Source organism: Delphinapterus leucas, chromosome 2 (assembly GCF_059928025.1).
Source record: "Delphinapterus leucas isolate spDelLeu-1000000601 "Yukka" chromosome 2, BTC_Dleu_Yukka2, whole genome shotgun sequence".
Lineage (NCBI taxonomy): Eukaryota > Metazoa > Chordata > Mammalia > Artiodactyla > Monodontidae > Delphinapterus > Delphinapterus leucas.
In genome coordinates, this window is record NC_143130.1 from 169,272,374 (window position 1) to 169,293,592 (window position 21,219).

At 40.5% G+C, this 21,219-nt stretch overlaps 1 protein-coding gene and 1 non-coding gene across 4 annotated transcripts in view; both read right to left on the reverse strand.

Moving 5' to 3' along the window:
• The window catches only part of FBLN5 (fibulin 5), a 92,513-nt gene that overhangs the window by 45,202 nt on the left and 26,092 nt on the right, over nt 1-21,219 (reverse strand). The window lies entirely within an intron of this gene.
• Nucleotides 14,945-15,079, reverse strand: LOC115802948 (small nucleolar RNA SNORA1). Its single transcript, XR_004023536.1, has one exon. It is a non-coding gene; the product is annotated as a small nucleolar RNA SNORA1 (small nucleolar RNA).

Consider the following 21,219-nt stretch of genomic DNA (forward strand, 5'->3'; position numbering starts at 1 on the left):
GCGGGCGGGGGCTGGGAGCCAAGGCTTGGGCTTCGGAGGTCAGATCCTAGGGAGAGGACTGGGGTTGGCTGCGTGAACACAGCCTGAAGGGATTAGTGCGCCACAGTTAGCTGGGAGGGAGTCTGGGAAAAAGTCTGGAGCTGCCGAAGAGACAAGAGACCATTTCTTCAGAGTGCGCGAGGAGAGGGGATTCAGAGCACCGCCTAAACGAGCTCCAGAGACGGGCACAAGCCGCGGCTATCTGCGCGGACGGGCATGAGATGCTAAAGCTGCTGCTGCCGCCACCAGGAAGCCTGTGTGCGAGCACAGGTCACTGTCCACACCTCCCCTCCCGGGAGGCTGTGCAGCCCACCACTGCCAGGGTCCTGGGATCCAGGAACAACTTCCCCGGGGAGAACGCACGGCGCGCCTCAGGCTGGTGCAACGTCACGCCGGCGTCTGCCGCCGCAGGCTCGCCCCGCATCTGTACCCCTCCCACCCCCCCGCCTGAGTGAGCCAGAGCCCCCGAATCAGTGGCTCCTTTAACTCCGTCCTGTCTGAGCCGGAACAGATGCCCTCAGGCAACCTACACGCAGCGGGGGGTCCAAATCCAAAACTGAACCCCAGGAGCTGTGTGAAAAAAGAAGACAACAGGAAATCTCTCCCTGCAGCCTCAGGACCAGCAGATTAAGTCTCCATAGTCAACTTGATGTACCCTGCATCTGTGGAATACATGAATACACAACGAATCATCCCAAATTGAGGAGGTGCCCTTTGGGAGCAACTGTAGACTTGGGGTTTGCTTTCTGCACCTAATTTGTTTCTGGTTTTATGTTTATTTTAGTTTAGTATTTAGAGTTTATTATCATTGGTAGATTTGTTTATTGATTTGGTTGCTCTCTTCATTTTATGTATAGATATATATATTTTTTTTCCTTCTCTTTTTGTGAGTGCGTATGTGTATGCTTCTTTGTGTGAAGCTGTATAGCTGTGCTTTACCAGTTTTCCTAGGGTTCTGTCTGTCCGTTTTTTAATTTGTTTTTGTTTTTACTATAGTTTTTACCACTTGTTATCATCAGTGGATTTGTTTTTTGGTTTGGTTGCTCTCTTCTTTCTTTTTTTAATTTTCTTTTTTAAATTACTTCTTAATTATTTTTATTTTTAATAGTTTTGAATATTTTATTTTAATAACTGCATTTTATTTTTATTTCTTTATTTTTTCCTTCTTTCTTTCTTTTATTCTCCCTTTTCTTCTGAGCCGTGTGGCGGGCAGAGCCTTGGTGATCTGGCTGGGTGTCAGGCCTGTGCCTCTGAGGTGGGAGAGCCAAGTTCAGGACACTGGTCCACCAGAGACCTCCCAGCTCCATGTAATATCAAACAGCAAAAGCTATCCCAGAGATCTCCGTCTAAACGCTAAGACCCATCTCCACTCAATGACCAGCAAGCTGTAGTGCTAGACACCCTATGCCAAACAAGTAGCAAGAGAGAAACACAGCCCCACCCATTAGCAGAGAAGCTGCCTAAAATCATAATTAGGTCACACACACCCCAAACACACCACTGGACATGGTCCTGCCTACCAGAAAGACAAGATCCAGCCTCATCCACCAGAATACAGGCACCAGCCCCCTCCACCAGGAAGCCTACACAACCCACTGAACCAACCTTACCCACTGGGGGAAAACACCAAAAACAATGGGAACTACAAACATACAGCCTGCAAAAAGGAGATTCCAAACACAGTAAGTTAAGCAAAATGAGAAGACAGAGAAAGACACAGCAGATGAAGGAGCAAGGTAAAAACCCACCAGACCAAACAAATGAAGAGGAAATGGGCAGTCTACATGAAAAATAATACAGAGTAATGATAGTAAAGATGAATCAAAATCTTGGAAATAGAATGGAGAAAACACAAGAAATGTTTAACAAGGACCTAGAAGAATTAAAGAGCAAACAATGATGAACAACACAATAAATGAAATTAAAAATTCTCTAGAAGAAATCAATAGCAGAATAACTGAGGCAGAAGAACGGATAAGTGACCTGGAAGATAAAATAGTGGAAATAACTACCGCAGAGCAGATTAAAGAAAAAAGAATGAAAAGAATTGAGGACAGTCTTAGAGACCTCTGGGACAACATTAAATGCACCAAAATTCGAATTATAGGGGTCAGAGAAGAAGAAGAGAAAAAGAAAGGGACTGAGAAAATATTTGAAGAGATTATAGTTGAAAATTTCCCTAATATGGGAAACAAAATAGCTAATCAAGTCCAGGAAGCACAGAGAGTCCCATACAGGATAAATCCAAGGAGAAACACGCCAAGACACATATTAATCAAACTATCAAAAATTAAATACAAAGAAAAAATATTAAAAGCAGCAAGGGAAAAACAACAAATAGCATACAAGGGAATTCCCATAAGGTTAACAATTGATCTCTCAGCAAAAACTCTGCAAGCCAGAAGGGAGTGGCAGGAAATATTTAAAGTGATGAAAGGGAAAAACCTACAACCAAGATTACTCTACCCAGCAAGGATCTCATTCAGATTCAACAGAGAAATTAAAACCTTTACAGACAAGCAAAAGCTGAGAGAATTCAGCACCACCAAACCAGCTTTACAACAAATGCTAAAGGAAATTCTCTAGGCAGGATACACAAGAGAAGGAAAAGACCTACAATAACCAACCCAAAACAATTAAGAAAATGGTAATAGGAACATACATATCGATAATTACCTTAAATGTAAACGGATTAAATGTCCCAACCAGAAGACATAGACTGGCTGAATGGATACAAAAACAAGACCCATATATATGCTGCCTACAAGAGACCCACTTCAGACCTAGAGACAGATACAGACTGAAAGTGAGGGGATGGAAAAAGATACTCCATGCAAATGGAAATCAAAAGAAAGATGGAGCAGCAATTCTCACATCAGACAAAATAGACTTTAAAATAAAGACTATTACAAGAGACAAAGAAGGACACTACATAATGATCAAGGGATCAACCCAAGAAGAAGATATAACAATTGTAAATATTTATGCACCCAACATAGGAGCACCTCAATACATAAGGCAAATGCTAACAGCCATTAAAGGGGAAAATCAACAGTAACACAGTCATAGTAGGGGACTTTAACACCCCACTTTCACCAATGGGCAGATCATCCAAAATGAAAATAAATAAGGAAACACAAGCTATAAATGACATATTAAACAAGATGGACAAAATTGATATTTATAGGACATTCCATCCAAAAACAACAGAATACACTTTCGTGTCAAGTGCTCATGGAACATTCTCCAGGATAGATCATATCTTGGGTCACAAATCAAGCCTTGGTAAATTTAAGAAAATTGAATTGTATCAAGTATCTTTTCCAACCACAACACTATGAGACTAGATATCAATTACAGGAAAAAATCTGTAAAAAACACACATACATGGAGGCTAAACAATACACTACTAAAGAACCAAGAGATCACTTAAGAAGTCAAAGAGGAAATCAAAAAATACCTAGAAACAAATGCCAATGCAAACATGACGAACCAAAACCTATGGGATGCAGCAAAAGCAGTTCTAAGAGGGAATTTTATAGCAATACAATCCTACTTCAAGAAACAGAAGCATCTCAGATAAACAACCTAGCCTGACACCTAAAGCAATTAGAGAAAGAAGAACAAAAAACCCCCCAAAGTTAGCAGAAGGAAAGAAATCATAAAGATCAGATGAAAAATAAATGAAAAAGAAATGAAGGAAAGAAAAGCAAAGATCAATAACACTAAAAGCTGGTTCTTTGAGAAGATAAACAAAATTGATAAACCATTAGCTAGACTCATCAAGAAAAAGAGGGAGAAGGCTCAAATCAATAGAATTAGAAATGAAAAAGGGGAAGTAGTAACTGGCACTGCAGAAATACAAAGGATCATTAGAGATTACTACAAGCAACTCTATGCCAATAAAATGGACAACCTGGAAGAAATGGACAAATTCTTAGAAAAGCACAACCTTCCGAGACTGAACCAGGAAGAAACAGAAAATATAAACAGACCAATCACAAGCATCAAAATTGAAACTGTGATTAAAAATCTTCCAACAAACAAAAGCCCCGGACCAGATGGCTTCACAGGTGAATTCTATCAAATATTTAGAGAAGAGCTAACAGCTGTCCTTCTCAAACTCTTCCAAAATATAGCAGAGGAAGGAACACTCCCAAACTCATTCTGTGAGGCCACCATCACCCTGATACCAAAACTAGACAAAGATGTCACAAAGAATATAGGCCAATATCACTGATGAACATAGATGCAAAAATCCTCAACAAAATACTAGCAAACAGAATCCAACAACACATTAAAAGGATCATACACCATGATCAAGTGGGGTTTATCCCAGGAATGCAAGGATTCTTCAATATATGCAAATCAATCAATGTGATACACCATATTAACAAATTGAAAGAGAAAAACCATATGATCATCTCAATAGATGCAGAAGAAGCTTTAGACAAAATTCAACACCTATTTATGATAAAAAAAAAACCCTCCAGAAAGTACGCATAGAGGGAACTTACCTCAACATAATAAAGGCCATATATGACAAGCCCACAGCCAACATTGTTCTCAATGGTGAAAAACTGAAACCAGGGCTTCCCTGGTGGCGCAGTGGTTGAGAGTCTGCCTGCCAGCGTGGGGGACACAGGTTCAGGCCCTGGTTTGGGAAGATCCCACATGCCGTGGAGCAACTAGGCCCATGAGCCACAACTACGGCGCCTGTGTGTCTGGAGCCTGTGCTCCACAACAAGAGAGGCCACGACAGTGAGAGGCCCGCACACCATGATGAAGAGTGGCCCCCCCCTCGCTGCAACTGGAGAAAGCCCTCGCACAGAAACGAAGACCCAACACACCCAAAAGTAAATAAATAAATTAATTTTTTTAAAAAAAACTGAAACCATTTCCTCTAAGATCAGGAACAAGACAAGGTTGTCCACTCTCACCACTATTACTCAACACAGTTTTGGAAGTTTTAGCCACAGCAATAAGAGAAGAAAACGAAATAAAAGGAATCCAAATCAGAAAAGAAGAAGTAAAGCTGTCACCATTTGCAGATGACATGATACTGTACATAGAGAATCCTAAAAATGCTACCAGAAAACTACTACAGCTAATCAATGATTTTGGTAAAGTAGCAGGATACAAAATTAACGCACAGAAATCTCTTGCATTCCTCTACACTAATGATGAAAAATCTGAAAGAGAAATTAGGAAACACTTCCATTTACCACTGCAACAAAAAGAATAAAATACCTAGGAATAAACCTACCTAAGGAGACAACAGACCTATATGCAGAAAACTGTAAGACACTGATGAAAGAAATTAAAGATGATATAAATAGATGGAGAGATATACCATGTTCTTGGATTGGAAGAATCAACATTGTGACAATGACTATACTACCCAAAGCAATCTACAGATTCAAAGCAATCTACAGATTCAATGCAATCCCTATCAAACTACAAATGGCGTTTTTCACAGAACTAGAACAAAAAATTTCACAATTTGTGTGGAAATACAAATGACCCCGAATAGCCAAAGCAATCTTGAGAAAGAAAAATGGATCTGGAGGAATCAGGCTCCCGGACTTCAGACTATACTACAAAGCTACAGTAATCAAGACAGTATGGGTCTGGCACAAAAACAGAAATATAGATCAATGGAACAGGATAGAAAGCCCAGAGATAAACCCACGCACATATGGTCACTTTATTTTTTATAAAGGAGGCAAGAATATACAATAGAGAAAAGACAGCCTCTTCAATAAGTGGTGCTGGGAAAACTGGACAGCTACATATGAAAGAATGAAATTAGAACACTTCCTAACACCATACACAAAAATAAACCCAAAATGGATTAAAGCCCTAAATGTAAGACGAGACACTATAAAATTCTTAGAGGAAAACATAGGCAGAACACTCTATGGCATAAATCACAGCAAGATCCTTTTGACCCACCTCCTAGAGAAATGGAAATAAAAACAAAAACAAACAAATGGGACCTAATGAAACTTCAAAGCTTTTGCCCAGCAAAGGAAACCATAAACAAGACAAAAAGACAGCCCTCAGAATGGGAGAAAATATTTGCAAATGAAGCAACTGACAAAGGATTAATCTCCAAAATATATAAGCAGCTCAATATCCAGAAAACAAACAACCCAATCCAAAAATGGGCAGAAGATCTAAATCGACATTTTTCCAAAGAAGATACACAGATTGCCAACAAACACATGAAAGGATGCTCAGCATCACTAATCATTAGAGAAATACAAATCAAAACTACAATGAGGTATCACCTCACACTGGTCAGAATGGCCATCATCAAAAAATCTACAAACAATAAATGCTGGAGAGGGTGTGGAGAAAAGGGAACCCTCTTGCACTGTTGGTGGGAATGTAAATTCATACAGTCACTATGGAGAAAAGTATGGAGGTTCCTTAAAAAACTAAAAATAGAATTACCACATGACCCAGCAATCCCACTACCGGGCATATACCCTGAGAAAACCATAATTCAAAAAGAGTCATGTACCACAATGTTCACTGCAGCTCTATTTACAATAGCCAGGACATGGAAGCAACCTAAGTGTCCATCGACAGATGAATGGATAAAGAAGATGTGGCACATATATGCAATGGAATATTACTGTCAATGGAATATAGTCTGTCATACAGAGGAGTGAAGGAAGTCAGAAACAGAAACACAGATACCATATGCTAACACATATATATGGAATCTAAAAACAAAAAAAAATGGTTCTGAAGAACCTAGGGGCAGGACAGGAATAAAGACACAGACGTAGAGAATGGACTTGAGGACACAGGGAGGGGGAAGTGTAAGCTGGGACAAAGTGAGAGAGTGGCATGGACATATATACACTACCAAATGTAAAATAGATAGCTAGTGGGAAGCAGCCGCATAGCACAGGGAGATCAGCTCGGTGCTTTGTGACCACCTAGAGGGGTGGGAGGCCGACATAAGAGGGAGGAGATATTGGCATATATGTATACATATAGCTGATTCACTTTCTTATACAGCAGAAACTAACACAACATTGTAAAGCAATTATACTCCAATAAAGATGTTAAAAATAAAATAAAATGGTCAAAAAAAAAAAAAAGAATATAGATACTGCATCCTGAGACCAGCCCCCTCTGCTGGTCTCCTCTCCTGCCCCCCCACCCTCTATGGTCCAAAGCTCCCTGCTCCTCATCACTAGCCGATGGCCTCAGCACATCAGAGAATAACTGCTGAGGCTACAACTGAAGAGGAGGTGAAACTCCAGGGGATGGGAGGAAGAGGGGAAAAGCAGGTAGGGACCCTGAAGGTAGGGGAGAGGATGCCAGAGAGAGAGAGAGTCTGAGGGATACTGTCTGCTGGCTGAGGGGGCCACGTGTCCTGAGAGTCTGGGAGTGAGGGCCCCACCCCAAACGGCACAGGACTGAAAGAGCCACACATGCTCCCCACCACTCTTTGGACTTGGTGAGAGTTGGATTGTATCACTTAAACCTAAAATAAATATTTGAACTGATCAAACACTTTTCAGGATTGCATGTTCATCTAGCTGATGGAGTAGGGGCTGCCCTCTTCCATCCCCCACCCTGTGGTCACTAGCAGACATCTGGATTTCTCTAGGTCAGACGGCAGGGAGGTGAAGGAGCTACATGCGGGGCCCGCCAACTAGCTGACCTACCGACCAATCTAGCTCTCCCTCCCACCATGAAGAGCACAGCGCCCAAATCCCAGGGCCAAATAACACAGCTATTCAGGATTCATTTACACCACGCCCATTCACTGGGAGTCAACACTGCGGTAGGTATTAGGGATTCAAAGATAAATGACACGTGGGCCATGTTTGTTTACAGTCTAGCAGGCAACAGATAAGGGACCAGACCCGGAGAAAAGAATGAGGGCACTTCCAGGAAGAAGAGGCTTTCTGGAATAGAAGATATTTGGGTGAATCTAGACAGATGATGTGGCAGAGCTGCCACAATTGGAAATTGCCCTCCAATATCCATTCTCCCAACGAAAGACTGAATTTTTCAGCTTCCCTTACAGTGAAGTGTGGCTGGCTACGTGACTAAATTCTGGCCAGTGGGATGTAAGTAAAAATAATGTGTTACAACTTCTGGGTCATGCTTTAAAAGAATGACTGTGTGGTTCCCTTGTCACTTCTCTCCTCCCTCTGGCTGGGATGTAGGTGTGATGGTGAGAGCTGGAGCAGCTATCTTGGATCCAGAGGTGAAAGCCACACATTGAGTTTGGTCTACCCTACCATCCCTGAACCACCTGCCTCTGGACTGTACCATGAGAGAGAATTTTAATTCTCTCCTATCTAAACCAGTGTGTTGAAGGTCTCTTTGCTATAGTAGCTTAGCTTGCACCCTAATACAAATGAGTAGGAGTTAGCCAAAACAAGTAGGTTGGGAATGGCATGTGCAAAGGCACTGAGGCATGAGAGGCATAGCACATTCAGGGACCCAACAGCAGTTAACACAAGCAGACATATGTGGGTGAGTGAAGGGGAGGGAAGGAGGAATAGGAGCCCATTTGTAAAAGGATCATGTGCCAAGCTAAGGATGCTGGAGGAAGAAGAAGAGAAGGGGGGCAGAAAGAACAGGAAAGGGGAAAAGAAAAGAAAGAAATGAAGAGATGATGAGGAGGGCAAAGGAGGAGAGAGGGAAAGATAAATCCAGTCATCCTCTCCTCCATGTGGGAACTTGTATTGGTTCTTAGTCAACCCCCACAAAAGTCCTAGCCCTTTGCAGTTCTGCAGCAATTAGCATCAAGTTTTATGTCTTGATGAGCTGAGTTAGCTTTGATCAGAAAATTTTAATGTACATATTTTTTTTAAAGCCACAATAAGCTAAGCCCCCCCACCGCCCGCCAAAAGAAATTTAATTTCTGATGCTAAATTGTTGGGTCAAGAGTCTGCTCAGTTGGGTTCTTTTTTTTTTTTTTTTTTTAAATTGGAATATAGTTGATTTACAATGTTGTTAGTTTCCACTGTACAGCAAAGTGAATGAGTTATACATATATATATATATCTCCTCTCTTTTATAGATTCTTTTCCCATATAGGCCATTACAGAGTATTGAGTAGACTTCCCTGTGCTATATAGTAGGTTCTTATTAGTTATCTATTTTATATATAGTAGTGTGTCTATGTCAATCCCAATCTCCCAGTTTATCCCTCCCGCCAACTTTCCCCCTTAGTAACCATACATTTGTTTTCTACATCTGTGACTCAATTTCTGTTCTGTAAGTAGGTTCATTTGTACCATTTTTTTAAGATTCCACATATAAACAATATCATATGATATTTGTCTTTGTCTGACTTACTTCACTCAGTATGACAATCTTGGGTCCATCCATGTCGCTGCATTATTTCATTCTTTTTTACAGCTGAGTAATATTCCATTGTACATATGTACCACATCTTCTTTATCCATTCCTCCATTGATAGACATTTAGGTTGTTTCCATGTCCTGGCTATTATAAATACTGCTGCAATTAACATCAGGGTGCATATATCCTTTCAAATTATGGTTTTCTCCTGATATATGCCCAGGAGTGGGATTCCTGGATCATATGGTAGCTTTATTTTTAGTTTTTTAAGGAACCTCCATACTTTCTCCATAGTGGCTGTACCAATTTACATTCCCACCAACAGTGTAGGAGGGTTCCCTTTTCTCCATGCCCTCTCCAGCATTTATTGTCTGTAGATTTTTTGATGATGGTCATTCTAACTTCTGTGAGGTGATACCTCACTGTAGTTTTGATTTGCATTTCTCTAATAATTAGTGATGTTGAGCATCTTTTTATGTGCCTCTCAGCCATCTGTATGTCTTCTTTGGAGAAATGTCTATTTAGATCTTCTGCCCATTTTTTGATTGCGTTGTTTGTTTTTTGGATATTGAGCTGCATGAGATGTTTGTATATTTTGGAGATTAACCCCTGTTGGTCACTTTGTTTGCAAATATTTTCTCCCATTCTGTGGGTTTTCTTCAACTGCATTCTTAATCAGGTTTTTTGATAAGAGTTAGTAGCAGTAGCGGAGGAAGTGCTAACAAAAAATAATGAAAACAAATGGCCCAATGTAACTCTCCCCATAACCACCGCATTTTTCTAGGTCCCTCTGCCACAGACTTCCTGGAAGTAGTTGTCTACAGTCGCTGCTCTGCCTCCAGACCTCCCACTCTCTCTTTAACCTGCTCCAATCAGACTTCCATCCTTTTGATTTTACTAAAGCCTGTCTGGTCAAGGTGACCAATGATTTCCACAAGGTCAAATCCAATGGTTTAGTCTTTATCCTTTGTTACTTCTCAGCAGCATTTGGTGCAGTCACCCTCTCCCTTCTTCTTTAAAGACTTTCTTCATTAGGCTTCCATGATCCCACTCTCCCCTGGTTTGGGGTCTTCCCTAAGTGTATCCTGGTAGTCAGTATGGGTGGGTCAGGACACATTATGGGTAGTCATTATGGGTGGGTGGTTACAGCATTATTCATAGTATCCAAGAAGTGGAAGCAACCCTACTGTCCATTGATGGATGAATGAATAAACAAAATGTAGTCTACACATACAATGGAATATTATTCAGCATTTAAAAGGAAAGAAGTTCTGACACGTGCCACAACATGAAAGACCCTTGAAGACATACTAAGTGAAATAAGCCAGTCACAAAAACACACCTATTGATGATTCCACTTATATGAAGTATCTAAATGTAGTCTAATTCATAGATAACAGAAGGCAGAATGGTGGTTACCAGGGGTTGAGGGGAGCGGGAAAAAGGGAGTTAGTGTTTAATGGGTATAGAGTTCTAGATTTGCAAGATGAAAAAGTTCTGGCGTTCTGTTTCACAACAATATGAATATACTTAACACCATTCAACTATACACTTAAAAATGGTTAAGATGGTGAATTTCATGTTATGTATTTTTACCCCAATAAAGGTAATATCTGTAAATCAAAGCATATTCATTGAATTCCGTTCTAAATTTTATCAATTTTTCCTACCTGAAGACACACTTGACCTGTGATCTGAAATAAAATCCCAGAGAATACGCATGTGGCAGCACCCCGTGCTTCTGAGGAGCTTAACCCTCTGCCCAAACAGCTCGCATCCCCTTTGCAGCTCCCTTCTCCACAACGGAATTAAGACTTGAGTGTCCCTGGATGGGAGTAGAGAATCAGGAGAACAAGCATGGAGGGGGAGAAAGATGAAGGCATAGAGAGATGGGGAGGGAAGTAGGGAAGCAGGAATAAAGAGGTCTGGACTACGATGCGGGGCATCTCATACTTCTGTGAACTAGGTGCAAAGGACAACAGAGGTTGGTGAGAATATGGGCTTTGGAGTCAGACCTGTTTCAAATCCTGCCACCCCCAGTTTTTTAGCTGTGTGATTTTTTTTTTTAACATCTTTATTGGAGTATAATTGCTTTACAATGGTGTGCTAGTTTCTGCTTTATAGCAAAGTGAATCAGTTATACATATACATATGTTCCCATATCTCTTCCCTCTTGCGTCTCCCTCCCTCCCACCCTCCCACCCTCCCTATCCCACCTCTCTAGGTGGTCACAAACCACCGAGCTGATCTCCCTGTAGCTGTGTGATTTTAAACAAGTCTTCTTCTTGTTTTTTGTTTATTTGTTAGCCCCTAAAAGCCTTGGTTTCCTCATTTGTAAAAGGATCTAGTGATGGTACATTACTCAAGGGGTTTTGTGAGGCTCCTATGTAAGTAAAACCTGTAAATCAGTGCCCGACACAGAAATGGCCCTCAGTCAAGGTTGATTGCTCCAGCTTCATGTCAGAAAGTAGGAGGAAGAAGAAGGGGAGGAGAGGGATGGGAGAAGGAAGGAAGCCCACCTCCTAAAAGAAGAGAAAACACTAGGAATTCAAAGCCAGGTCCCAGTCCAGAACTTCCCACTAGCTCAATGATGGCCCCAAGGCAAGTTCTTCTCAGCCTGTTTCCTCCTCTGAAAAACAAGGTCTGAGGTCCCCTCCCTCTGGAAAGGTTGATAAATCTGGGTCCTCTCTGCTCCAGACGAGTTTCCTACCTTCATCACTCACTGTCTATACCTCTTACCTATGCAGGGCTGCAGAGGCCCTCTGGAGGACGCAAGAGGAAAAGACGTAAGCGTGGCCAGGAGCTGCTCACAATTTGACCCAGCATACAAAATGAGGACATGACCTCGTAGAACAGACTATTACAAAGTAGGGAGAAAACGTAGGGTAAGAGAGTAGCCTGAATGGGGAAGGGCTTCTATCTGATGCTCTTGGTGAGCACAACTGAGTTATATCTTCTACTTTCTGTTTGGCCCCATGTCAAGTGTCTATCACAATATATAAACATTATTATCATGCATGACTATTGTTAGAGCATATGAACATTATCATAATATGATGCAAATATTGTTACAATATACGAATGCTCGTGTAATGTATAAACATTGCCATCTTTCCTGAGATTTACCCTGAAATAAGGATGTTCTCATATTTCCCTTCGGACCTCTTTCAAGACCTGTTGAATAGGCATCTTCAAAAGGCCTTTCTCAGGGGCTTAGGAAAAGACAGAGAAGCTATTAATTATTTTCTCCTTCATATGCCAGCTTCACCACTAACTAGGTTTATGTCAGTTTTCCCTTTTTTTTAAATGGGGGTATCATGCCTAACTACTTTCAGGGACTCAATGAGATAGGAGTTTCCTTTGGAGGAAATGCCGCCTTACACATATTTTAAACTATTACCATTATAGAAGAAACGTTTTTCTCCAGAAATACGTGCAAAGCAATTATCTAATTCTATTACACTTAAGACTGGGTCTGATAGTCTCACACTATCAGTTTTGCAAGCAACCTCTCACCCAGCCACTCAGTGTCTGCTTCTGAGGCCAAAGGAGGAAGGGTGTGAGCAGGATAGAAGACAATTTTGGCGGGCCATTATATTCCTAGTGTGCATTTGCAAGCGTATTTTGGAATAAGATGTAGCTGGCAGGATTGGACATCTTGGCTGAGGATAAAGAGATAATTCCTCTAATGCCTGGTCACTAGACATTGATTCATCTGTCATTCATTAGATCGGCATTTACCAAACAACTTCCACATTCTTGGCATTATGCTAGGTATTGTGGATACAAAGTGAATAAATCATGTTCCAGACAAATTTCACAGAATCAGTAACACACAAATCATATTCCCTGATGACAATGCAATTAAGTAGAAATCAACAACAACAAAAAAGATAAACCCCCATAAATATGTAAAATTTAAAAACTCATCACTAAATAAATCATGGACCACAAGAAGTGGTCACAATAAATCAGAAAATCCTTAGAACTTAATAGCAATGAAAACACTACATATCCAAATTTGCAAAACACAAAGAAAAATATATAGTCTTAAATATTAGGAAAGAAGAAAGGTTTAAAATTAATGAGCTAAGCATCCAGCATAAGAAATTAGAAAAGGAACAAAGAAATCCAAGGGAAAACAAAATTAGAAAGAAGGTAATAAAGATAAGAGCAGAAATTAATGAAATAAAAAGCAAAAAGTAAAAAAAATATAGATCAACAAAGCCAAAAACTGGTTCTTCGAAATGACTAATAAAATAGATATGACTTTAGCATATTTTTAAAGGGCACAAAAATATTAGGAATGAGAATAGCAATAGAACTACAGATTCAGTAGAGATTTAAAAGATAATGCAAAGAATGCTATGAAAAAGCTCATGCAAATTAATTTGAAAACTTAAATGGACAAATTCCAAGAAAAATATAACTTTGCAAAACTGACTTAAGAAGGAGTAAAAAGTCCTAACAGTCCATAACTGTTAAAGAAATATATCAGTAGCTAAAAATCTTCTCTCTCTCTCTCTCTCTGTCTGTCTGTCTCTCTCTCTCTCTCTCACACACACACACACAAAATCAGACCTCAATGATCTTACAGAAAGATTACAATAAACTTTCCATGAAATAGATAATTCTAGCCTTCCAGAGAATAGAAAAGGAAGAATATCTCACTGTATCAAGCTAATATGTTGATACCAAACCCAGCAAGAGTAATTTTGAAAAAGAAAAGTGACATGTCATTTTAATATATAGACAGTGATGAAAAAAATCCTAAACAAAATATGAGCCAAACAAATCCAGCAGTTTACTTTAAACAAATTATACTATATCATGACTAAGTCGGTTATACTAGGAATGAATGAAAGGTGGTTTAATAAGAAAATCCATCATTGTAATTCCCCAAAAAAGCAGATTTTAAAGCCTATAATTATCTCATAGTTGTAAAAAAGCATTTGATAAAATTCAATACCCATTAATTATTAAAAAAAAAAAGAAAACTCAGCAAAACTCATTCTTAGTGAGGAAACATTAGACACAGTCTTTTTACCACCAGGAAAGAGACAAGGATTCCACTGTCAACACCTATATTCAACATATTTCTAAAGGTACCAGCCAGTGCTATAAGACATGAAAAATAAATAAAAGGTATAAAAATTAGAGAAGAAAAGAAACAAAATTCTCATTATTCACAGACAGTGTGTTTGTCAGAATCACCCAAAAGACTCTACAAAGTATTGGAAAGAATATGAGAATTTCACAAGCTATCTAGATATAAGCTCAATGTATTAAAATAAGTTGTGTTTCTATATACTAGCAACAAAAGAAACACTGAATTTTTAAAGATATCATAAAGATAGCAAAAAATATATATATATATATACACACATATATACACACTTCCTAGGAATGAATCTAGACAAAGATGTGTAAAAAGGGAAGAGATTTAATGTCCATGGATAAAAAAATTCAATAAAATGAAGATGTCGGTTCTCTTCAAATTTATCTAAAAACTCACTGAATTGCAACCAAAATTTCAACAAGTTTTTTCTTTAAAAAAAAAAAAAGTTACATGTCTCACTGTCACCATTGCAATAATATTACAGTGATGGAAGCAAAACCTGTGTTCTCAGTGTAGCCACATTAACAATTTATGGGCCCCATGAACAACAGTGCCCATTTTCAATAGAATGAGGCTTCAACAATTTTTTTTTTTTAAGGCACTTGGCCCAAGAATAGCCAAGACACTCCTGAAAAAGAAAGTAAAAGGAGTCTGTCTTATTAGACAGGAAGACTTATTAATGAGCTATAATAATAAACACTGAGTATTGGTGCAAAAACTAATGGAAGAGAGTAGCAAGAACACAGATACAACACAGGTGTAGACACTTGATAAGTAAATGAGGGGACATTACAGAGCAATGGGGAGGGGAGGAGCTACTCAATAAAGGGTGTTAGGGTAGGTGATTATCCATATGGAGAAAGGTGAAACTGGATCTATACTTTTCACCATATACACTAATAAATTCCAAATAGATTCAAGAGTTATATGTGAAAAGCAAAGTCTTAAAACTTTTAAAAGACAATATAAGAAAACATATTTATGATCTTAGGGTAGCGAAGGATTTTTCAAGCAAGCCTCCACAAAAACATTCAACTACATTAAAATTGGGAATGTCTGTAGCTCAAAAAATACCATGAAGATATTGAAAAGATAAGCCATAAATTGGGAGAAGATATTTGCAACCCATACAATTGAAAAGGATTAGTATCTAGATATATAAAGAAATTTCTACAAATCACAAGTACAAAAAGGAAAGAAAATTCAATAGGAAAACAGGCAAAAGATACGATCAGACAATTTCACAAAAGAGGAAACACACGTGGCCAATAAATATATTAAAATATGATTATCCTCATTAGTAACCTGGGAAATGCAATTAAGAACATGAAAACTACCATTTTACAACTACTGGATTGGCAAAAAATTAAGAAGTCTATCAATACCAAGTGTTGGTGAGACTGAAGAGCAAGAGAAAATCTTAATCACTGCTTAGTGTGTAAACCAGTATAACTATTTTGGGAAACAACAAAGCATTGGTTTGTAAAGTTGAAATTTCCATACCTTACAGCACAGGTGTATAGCGCTCAGAAGAATGTTCATAGTATCATCCTTTGTAATAACAGAAAACTAAGAACAACCCAAATGTCTTCTAATGAAAGAATTAATTAATAAACTGTGATACAGTAGAGTCTCATTGTGGAAAAGTATACAAAAGCAAAAAATAAACTGCAGCTACACACAACAGCATGGATGGGAATCTTAGAAATATAACATTGAATGAAATAAGCAAGTCGCAGGAGACCTTGAAACGAGATACAAGGTGTGATGGTGGAGAAGCCCACAAGTTCTTAGGTTGGGTGCTGGGTTCTCCCATATGCATAGTTAATAAACATATGGCTTACATATGCTACATATAATTTTGTGCGTATATAAAATATTGCATAAGTCCTTTCCCAGTTTAGTTCACGGTTTACTGAGACAGCATGACAACAAGTACACTGCATTCTGATAAATATAATGGAGCAAGTTATTTTAATGCTCTGGAAACAATTCTGCAGATTTTATAGGTATTAAAGGCTTTACTGCATCACTAATAATGCTGTGAGGTAGGCAGGTCAGGAATTGTTATCCCCATTTTACAGAAGAGAAAACTGAGATTCAGAGAGTTTAAGACACATATTCAAGGTCACACAGCTAGTGAAGGGCAGAACTGGAATCATGTAAAGATATCCTGGCCCTGGCCCTGAGGTCTTCCTATGGATGCTTCTCCATTAAACACTCGGAGGGAATATTCTAGTCTATTTCTGACATCTCAGTACTATGCCCCGAGCATAACTATGGTCCTTTTCCAGAAAAGCATTATTCAATTTCTTCAGATTTTCTTTCTTGGTCACGGAGCAGTGGTGCATCCCTGGGCCATCATTCCAGTTCAAAAGTTCTTAGAAGCTCTCCGCACTTTGTAAGTGACCAGTGAGGGCTTTTCTTTAAGGGCAGAAGGTAATTACTGTCATGACGCATGTCTTAGGGAACATATGGCTACATATAGCTATGCAACTTACTTATTTTAACATCACGTGCTTTATATATATTCTTTTAATCCTCACGGAAAAACTTATGAGATAGGTATTATCCTCATTTTATAGATAAGAAAACCAAGGCCATTGCCAAGATTTACTATGATAAGGGGCCAGGAGATAAAAGAATGACCAACAGCTCTGCACATGTGAGTGTTGGCAGTTACCGTACATGACCAATTAACGTATCACCGCCATTAAAATAAAAATGGAATCAGAGACACACAGGTGCTTTGAGGTGGGATGGTGAAGATGACGACGATGACGATACACAGTACTAATCTACCATTCTTTGTTTTTTTTTATTTTTTGTTTTTCCTAAGGGCAGGATAAGAAAGACAATAGCACAAGTGATTCAAGTGAGGTACTAGGCATTTCTTCTTGACTCAAAGAATTATAACAGCCTGATATTTCTATAAAGAGACTTCATGGTATTATCTCCCTGACAATTTTTAATGAACAAGAGAGTTCGCTGTCTCTGAGGGACAGTGTGGATAGCTGCCTACATGAGGACAGATGGGTAGCATAAATAACAGTTCCAGGCCCCTGCCTTCTTTACTGGTGACCATCCCCCAGTGCCCCAGAAGAGTGCATGTATGAAGGACACTGAATCAGCTGGGGAGCGCATTCTCCATTATCTGTCACTGTTGGCTCAGAACAAACTAGAGTCCTTCCATTTCCTCTGTTTCCACGTGGAAGCCGGAATGCCAGGTATAGCTCTTGCCCACTCAACATCCAAACTCCCTTCAGGAGGTAATAGCATTCCGATTTTCCTTTGAGAAACCATCTTTCCTCACCTTTAGTGTGGAAAGTGTGTTCCAGATAGCTTTACATCCACTACCGGCTCCGGCATTGGACCTGTGATGCAGGTTTGGTAAATCAAAACCCCACATGTTTCTGGTCACAGTGATGAGTTTAGGAATGGGCATGTGACCCAAACTAGCTAACAGAGTCTGACTTTATCCTTTTAAAAGAGCTCTAAAGATTGAGGCAATCTCTCTGTGTTGCTAACCTGGTAAGAGAAAAGCCTGCAGCTGCCAGGGGCTACCTCTTGAGAGAGCCTGCCCTGAGAATGAAGAAGCCTTTGTATTGGAGACAGGAGACGGAGAGAGAACAAAACCAAGTCCGTATGATATGATCCAGTCATCCAGGGCTCATTCTACTCGTGGACTTCTCAGTTATGAAAAAATAAATTATGTGGTCATGCAGTTGTGTTTGTGTTGTTGTTGTTTTATTTATTTTTTTGCTTAAGCAACTCTGAGCTGGGTTTCTGTTACTTGCAACCACGAGAGTCCAGATGATTAATGCATTGAATGTAATCAAATTTCCCTACAACTTTACTGAACCACAGAGTCCTAATATTGGCATTCATTTTGTCCAAAGCCAGAGCACCAAGAGTAATAAGTGAATGTGTTTCCTTTTAAAAGGTAAATATTGAGAAACCTGCTCTGTGATCCTAGAAATCTCTGCAGAATACATCAGTCTAAAGCAGTCCTCCCCAACCTTTTCCATTTGGGGGCACACACAGAAAATTCTAGAAGTGTGTAAGGCACAATGGAGAAAGCAAAGGCAACTGGCCCAAGGACTCAAGCATCCCAAGCCCTTGCCAACCATCCCAAGAGCTGAAGGGACCAATCCCCAGGCACACCTACCTCCCAGGGACCAGGTGGGAAGCTCTACTAGAAGAAAGTAAAGGTAGGAGGTGAGGGAAAGTAAAGGTAGGGATTTCAGAGCAAATCCTCAAATGAGTCTTCTCTTAACAAGATGGGTGACCTGCCTTATCTAACAGTACATTCCTCATCCCGCATACACCATTCTGAAACAAAGTGATTTTCAATTATTAGCATTGTTCTTCAAAATCAGCCTGCCAAAACCCAGCTGTTTCCGCACAGTCAGGCTTTCTGGGCTGTGTGGCTCTGCATTCGTGGGAAGGACCCTCGCTCTGATGAAACTGCTTCTGCTCTCTACAGCAGACCCAGACGTTCAGCCAAGAAACAAGGGGACAGAAGGTCACTGGACTGGGGGTGGAAGGCGGAGTATCCATAGAGCCGGGCCAAAAGAATGCCATTATTCAAGAAATGATTGAAGAGTTTCTTCAAGACTGGCCAGAGGAGTCATCGTCTTTGAACTCTGGGGGTTTAAGAACGCCGAGCACCCAGTTGGCAGAGTCTTCCGTTGACCCTTTAGGTCAAACAAGGTTAGAAGGGTGGAAGGAGCTTCTTTTCTTTATAAATCCAGGAGCTCGACTTTGCGAGTGCCAAGACTCTAAGGAAAGGCACGTTGCTGTTTTATTAATAGCTGCATCTTCCTGTTTATCCAGCACTTATTACCCAACTTTCTTGGACAGCCGGCCCGTCAACAAGCCAACAAATATTATCAAACCTGCTCTATATGCAAGACAGGAGGCAGGGGATATGAGAGAGACACAAAGATGCCTAAGACATGTGGCTTCAATAAGTCAGGAGCATAGACACATTTCTCACTAAGTCTAAGGTAGATGATGATAAATGCCCCAATAGAGGTACCAGCTAAGTGTTTGGAGAACTCAAGGGGAGGTGGGGAGGGAGTCCAATGGGCTTGGACGGGGTGGTAAAGATCTAAGAAGGCTTCCTAGGGGAAATCACCTAAGGCCTGGGTCATTAAGGATAAGAGCAAAAAATGGCATTCCCAGTGGCTTCTCATGTCACATGGGTCCCCCTCCCGGAGGAAAAGGGACTGTGTCTTGTGTTTTGGGCTGAATTGTGTCCCCCCAAAATTCATATGTTGAAGTCAGATTGTGTCCCTTAAAATTCATATGTTGACGTTTTAACCCCCAGTACCTCAGAATGTGACTGTCTTTGAAGATAGGGTCTTTAAAAGTGATTAAGTTAAACTGAAGTCATTAGGGTGGATCTTAACCCAATGTGACTGGCATCCTCATAAGATGGGGGAGTTTGGACACAGAGATACACATAGAAGGAAGACGATGTGAAGGTGACTTTTTATAAGCCAAGCAGAGAAGCCTAGAACAGACCCCTCCCTTGAGGCCCTCAGCAGGATCCAACTCTGCCTACACCTTGATCTTGGACTTCCAGTCTTTGGAACTGTGAGAAAATAGATGTCTGTTGTCCTAGCTCCCTAGTCTGTGGTACTTGTTATGGCAACCCGAGTACACTCGGACTTTCTGTGTGCTTCGCCCTGGCCCTGAACACCTCCCACCCTGGAGACTGTCCCCAGCCTCCCAGAGGGACATCACCGGCTTGCCCTCCTCCCTCCCCCACCTGGTCTCAGGGTTCTTAGCGTGGCTGTGGCTCGCTGGGCTCAACTCTGGAACCACACACATTCTTCCTCATGGTCAGTAGGCTGCCCTGGAACGCGATCCTGGCGATCCTGTCCTCCTCATGAGAGCTAAAAGCCAAGTCACCCTATCTCCTACTGTCTTAATCGCTTTCTATTTTATTAACCCTTCTGTGATTCGTCCACTTCTGAAGTACCAGGGTCTCCTGTCTCCTTTTAATTATTTATTCATCTTCAGAGGGAGATCATGCTAACAGCCACATTTGTTCCATTTACAACTCTTTATGGAGCTTGAACGTGGAAAGAACAGAGCTGTATGACTTACAAAGTAGATTTGGCTTGGCCTGCCCATGCAGCTGGGTTGGGGCAGAATTCTTGTGAAACCAAACTCTAGCGAAAGGAACTGAGGCCGATGCAATGAGCCTACTTTAGAAAGACAGTTCAATTTAACGCCCTGACTCACCTTATCCCGACAAACACTAGCCTGACCATACTGCTTAGAATATAAAAGTTAACACGGGCACCAGAATCACAGCTCCCGCCATTGTCTGCCTGAGACCCTGTGTTGTTCATTTGTTATCCCCACAATGAGTGAATGCACCTAACTAATCCTACAGATCATGCTCCTCTGTGAGGCCCACGGAGAAGAAGGGACCTGTTCAAGGGCACTCAGCTTCCAAATGCAGTCTCTTTCCACAGCACAACACAGTTTCCTGGGATTAGGAGTCCTGCGACTTTGGGCTTTATCCCAGCTCTGCAAATGACAGGCAAGGTGACACTGGACAGATTATTTCCCATCCCTGGTCTCCAGATTCCCAACTCAACTATGACCGTGTCGTCTCTGGGTAGACTTCCTTGACTCTCTTGGGCAGAGTTAGTTGTCCCCACAATACTTATTCCAGGGCAGCCATGTGGTGGTCTCCA